Raw genomic sequence first — 6,000 nt, forward strand, 5'->3', positions numbered from 1 at the left:
TTTATACCCCAATTAAAGATGAACATACATCTTTTTCTCGACAGTAAATCGCAGCGGCAGTCCATGCAGAACATCCTTGCAATGGGACCTTGAGCCATCGTGGCTCTTTAGTATTTGTGTCACAAAAGCAGCTAGACGGTTCAACGGTCATCGGGAGGCCACTGCACTTGGTGCTGTACAAACACGTAGTAAAAGGCAGTCCCTGCCCCAAAGAGCTCACAGTCTGAAACAGACAAGGTAAACAGAGGCATCTGAAATGACTTTCCCAACATTTTACAGCAGCTCAGAACCAGGGCTAGAACTCAGGTCTCTTGAATGCATGAGGCTTCTCTGCTGTGTGCTACATGCAAACATCATCACTACAAACTTCTGAGAGCCATTCTGCAAGTGCCCTCTATCCTCACCTGCCCTGTGTGGTTTGATTGGTTGGAGAGACCAACAAGACACAATCCCCCTTCCGCAGCTGCACATGGGTCACTCCAAATCTCAGTCCCTGCACTCTGGGAGCTCCAGGCCAACTCCTGCTCACCTTTCCCCCACCGAAAGGCTGACCAGAGCGGCTGGAAAGAGGTAGGGCTGTGACCCGGCCCCTCCCCTTGCCCAACCTGCAGAGTGGAGCTGCCAGATTAGAGGGAACAATCTGCTTAATTCTCCTGTGCACAAGCAGCAGCTCTGGGAGATGTTATGCCTCCCTGAATCGTAGTCACCCCCATCAGTCCGCTCGGGCAGTACAGCTCCCTTGGAAGGGCTGGGATTACAGCTCGGTCAGCGTTTTTCATTTGAAACGTGAAAAAGGAGAAGAAAAAGAACCTTCCCTCCCTGCCCATGAAAATGAAAATTTTGTCTCCCAGTTTGTTTTTCTTTGTTTCTTTTTGAAACCAAACAATAAAAAGGTTTTAGATTTTTCTGGGTTTTATTCCCTCTTTCTTGCCCTATTTTAATGGCAAAATGGAAAAATGATAAAAGGGGGGAAGGGTGAAAAAAGAAAAGGGGGGAGGGAAGGAAGGAAGGAAACACGAGAAAAAGAAAAACCTGAAACTGAAAGTTAAAAAAAAAAATTGGCATCTTTCTTACTTACTTACTTTCAAAAAGACCAGAATAAAAATCAAAACTTTTAAAAACTTTTCATGGATCACACTTGGGTTTTTTTTGCCCAGCTCGATTTACATTTTATTTTGAGCCTTTCAACCAATTGATTGGAGTTTGTCACAATACCTGACGCTAGGAGCATTTTGCTTCATTCTGGGGTTTGATTGCAGGGATGTTGAATAGCCCTGCTGGGTACCTGTGACCTGACAACTGCTTTGTTAACAAAGCAAACCATGACACATTTCTTATAACGTCATGCGTCTGACGAAGTGGGCATTCACCCAAGAAATCTTATGCTCCAATACAACTGTTAGTCTTAAAGGTGCCACAGGACCCTCTGTTTCTTTTTACAGATCCAGACTAACACGGCTACCCCTCTGATACTTGACATTTCTTATAGGCATTAAATAGCCTTGGGGGGATTCCAAAGTTGCCCCCGTCAGCAACTTTCTTTTAAAATAACAAATTCAGGTGCATACAAAGAATCAACAGTGCTACAAATCAATAACACTTTATGGGTCAAAACCAGATTGACTCTCTGTGAGATAGAGTGCATGGAGTGGTTCCCACTTACATAGGATCTTAATTTGGCCCTATGTTTTCAAAGCTGTGTTCATTTAATTTATAGCACCTAATCAACTGATAAATCAGCCCAGCTGTACTGTTGCCACAAATCATAGAATCATAGAATCATAGAATATCAGAGTTGGAAGGGACCTCAAGAGGTCATCTAGTCCAACCCCCTGCTCAAAGCAGGACCAATTCCCAGCTAAATCATCCCAGCCAGGGCTTTGTCAAGCCGGGCCTTAAAAACCTCCAAGGAAGGAGACTCCACCACCTCCCTAGGTAACGCATTCCAGTGTTTCACCACCCTCCTAGTGAAATAGTTTTTCCTGATATCCAACCTGGACCTCCCCCACCGCAACTTGAGACCATTGCTCCTTGTTCTGTCATCTGCCACCACTGAGAACAGCCGAGCTCCATCCTCTTTGGAACCCCCCTTCAGGTAGTTGAAGGCTGCTATCAAATCCCCCCTCATTCTTCTCTTCTGGAGACTAAACAATCCCAGTTCTCTCAGCCTCTCCTCATAAGTCATGTGCTCCAGACCCCTAATCATTTTTGTTGCCCTCCGCTGGACTCTTTCCAATTTTTCCACATCCTTCTTGTAGTGTGGGGCCCAAAACTGGACACAGTATTCCAGATGAGGCCTCACCAATGTCGAATAAAGGGGAACGATCACGTTCCTCGATCTGCTGGCAATGCCCCTACTTATACAGCCCAAAATGCCGTTAGCCTTCTTGGCAACAAGAGCACACTGTTGACTCATATCCAGCTTCTCGTCCACTGTGACCCCTAGGTCCTTTTCAGCAGAACTGCTACCTAGCCATTCGGTCCCTAGTCTGTAGCAGTGCATGGGATTCTTCCGTCCTAAGTGCAGGACTCTGCACTTGTCCTTGTTGAACCTCATCAGGTTTTTTTCTGCCCAATCCTCTAATTTGTCTAGGTCCCTCTGTATCCGATTCCTACCCTCTAGTGTATCTACCACGCCTCCTAGTTTAGTGTCATCTGCAAACTTGCTGAGAGTGCAGTCCACACCATCCTCCAGATCATTAATAAAGCTATTAAACAAAACCGGCCCCAGGACCGACCCTTGGGGCACTCCACTTGAAACCGGCTGCCAACTAGACATGGAGCCATTGATCACTACCCGTTGAGCCCGACGATCTAGCCAGCTTTCTATCCACCTTACAGTCCATTCATCCAGCCCATACTTCTTTAACTTGGTGGCAAGAATACTGTGGGAGACAGTATCAAAAGCTTTGCTAAAGTCAAGAAATAACACATCCACTGCAGGGTCTTGGACTATGGCCCTTCTGATGACACCAGGGCAAGTGAACAATAACTCTGTTAAGTCAATGTTACACTGGTGTAAAACTGGTAGAAGGTACAGGACAATCGGGCCTCCTCTGCTGGAGTTTAAATTTATTCTTGTTACATTCAGTCTCTTTAGACTGGGATAAAAAAATGTGATGACATAAGAAGGAAACATGCAGTTGCTATTGTTCAGTGGTAGGACTCTGCTTAAGTGTTGGCTCCCCCCACTTGGTAAGGCAACTCCCATCTTTTCATGTGCTGCGTATATATATATACTGCTTACTGTACTTTTTATTCCATGCATCTGATGAAGTGGGTTTTAGCCCATGAAAGTTTATGCCCAAATAAATTTGTCAGTCTCTAGGGTGCCACAAGGACTCCTTGTTGTTTTTGCTGATACAAACTAACACAGCTACCACTCTGACTCCTCTTAAGTGTTTGATCTATTGCTAGCTGGAAAGAGAGCAGTTTAGAGACATGATCCCTGAAGATAAAGAATCCATCCCCAAATGCTCCACCATTCAGTTACAGCAAGATTTTTTGAACTGTAAAAAATTGAAGCACATTGTGTTTGGCTTTCCCTATAGAGATGATAGTGCGGGGAGACAAAGTCTTTAGTGTGGGACAAAACAGAAAAGCGAACAGAATCCAGATTAGCCACACAAGGCAAGAGTGCAATAAACAGAGAGTGGACATGGCGAGTATCTTAAAACAGTTGGTGGTTGAGCTCCAGATGTTGTTCTAAAGATCTTTCAGCTGCTGACACATACAGGTAAGGTTCTAATACCCTTTAAGCTGCTCAGGGATGTGGTCTGATTTAAATGTCTGAGAGGCTCATTCATCAGCTGCTGTGGTTGATTAAAATCTTCCCCAGCAGCAGCATCTCTTTGGCCTGGTCCACACTAACCCCCCCACTTCGAACTAAGATATGCAACTTCAACTACATGAATAACATAGCTGAAGTCGAAGTACCTTAGTTCGAACTTACCGTGGGTCCAGACGTGGCAGGCAGGCTCCCCCGTCGACTCCGCATGCTCCTCTCACGGAGCAGGAGTATCGGCGTCGACGGCGAGCACTTCCGGGATTGATCCAGGATTGATTTATCGCGTCTAGACAAGACGTGATAAATCAATCCCAGAAGATTGATTGCTTACCGCCGGACCCGGCGGTAAGTATAGACGTACCCTAAGTCTTCTTTTTATGCAGCTAACAGCCCAGAACAATATTTCTGAAGTCTTCATTTTCAGTAGGAATTCTAATTTGGCCATTAATTATCGGTGATGTTATTGTGTTGGAATTTGAAAGTAGATAAATAATGACTAGAAAAGCTATTTACCTCCAGGTCTTGTTTCAAGGGCAGAAGAGCTTGATAGTAATCTAGGACCAAGAGACCACCTCTCCCGTTATGTCCCATCATGACATCGGCTAGGCTCACTGTCTGTGCAATCAAAATTTCTGCCTGAACTGGCCTTTTCCTCTTTAAAGACCTCTCCTCTATGGAGCCCTGCTGCTGGAGATGTCTGGTGCTCCCTTGTATCCATCGTTAAGGCCCTTTCTCCTAGAGCTGTTGGGACATTTTATTTTTCCCCATGAAAAAGTTTGACAAAAAATGGTGGTTGGTTTTTTTTTGTTTTTTTTTTTTTAGAAATGTTTCAAGTTTTCATTCAAAATATGAAAACCAAAAATTTCAGTTTGGGGTTTTTTGACAACTCTCTCCTTGCCCCTCCCAAAAATGTTGAAAATGGACATTTCATGGGGAATAGGCATTTTAATGAAAAATTCATTTTGTGTTGGGTGGAGGGGAAAAAAAAAAACTCTTGGTGGAAAACTTTCAACCACATCTACTTTTCTACACTGAGATTTAGTCATTTTGATCTAGCTTTTCACTTCTGCTCTTCCCTTTCATTTTTGGAAAAGTAAGTTGGGGGCAAAAAGCCAATTCTTTGTTCCCCTGAGTGGCTGGTTCCCCATGTGCTTTTGGACCAGCTCTTCATTTTTCACTGTCATTTTAACTCTTGTACAATACCAGTGAATTCTTACTATGGGTGTTCTGTTAAACCGGGAGCAAATTCTGCCACCTTGAGTCACAGTGAATAATACTTCATACTCAATGAAAAGCCTAATTGATTTTTTCCACAGTAAGTTACTACTCAACCTGAGTAAGGTGGAAGAATCTGATCCTACAATAAATATGGTTTTTCAGGAGCTAGCTACTTGTGGAGTAAGAAGCTACTCGCTGTAAGTGCAGCAGAAGCTGGGCCAAAATGAGAGTCGGATTTTGATACCCTTACTTGGGTTGAACAGTACTTCACGCCATGTGTATCCCCCTGGATTTCAATAGGACTTTTTAAGCAATATACTACTACTCAGCATGCATAAGGGTGCCAGAACCGGGCCCTAATGGCAGGCCTAGATCATGATAGCCTTATTTACAGAATTCCCCCCCTCCCCTGTGGATGTTAGGCTATTAGTGGTGTACGGTAGGTAGCATTCACTGTGAGTGAAGAAGTGTTAACAAACTGGCCCTTTTGCATTACTTGTTCCAATCAGAAAAAAAAAAAGAAAACTGTTACTCCCCGTTTGAAGGATCTAGATTTTCCTATCTCTAATCCTGCATCTCTTTCGGGATTGATGAGTAATTTGCACTATTTATATCTCCATAGTCATCTCTATAAGCTATTAAAAAAGAACTAGTTCTCAGAACTCACAATCACGTAAAATGCTTAATGCTTTCAAACCTACTGACATTTGAGAATGCTGAAGCTAATCCAGACACTTTTTTTTCCCAGCTAAGCACATGGATTCATATAGCTGTAAACACAATAGCGGTAGCCTGCTAAGAATACACTCAGGGCCTGATCCAAAGCCCGCTGAAGTCAATGGGATCTTTTCATTGACTTCATTGCTTCGGACTGGGCCCTTAAACAGCAGAAGTCAATACTCCTCAGCAAGTGTATGGTCCGATCAGAATCTTCTGTTGTCTCTCTGATTTTTGGCTAGATGATAGTCCTATTAACTGAAACGACACTTCTAGAT

Source organism: Malaclemys terrapin, chromosome 2 (genome assembly GCF_027887155.1).
Source record: "Malaclemys terrapin pileata isolate rMalTer1 chromosome 2, rMalTer1.hap1, whole genome shotgun sequence".
Classification (NCBI taxonomy): domain Eukaryota; kingdom Metazoa; phylum Chordata; order Testudines; family Emydidae; genus Malaclemys; species Malaclemys terrapin.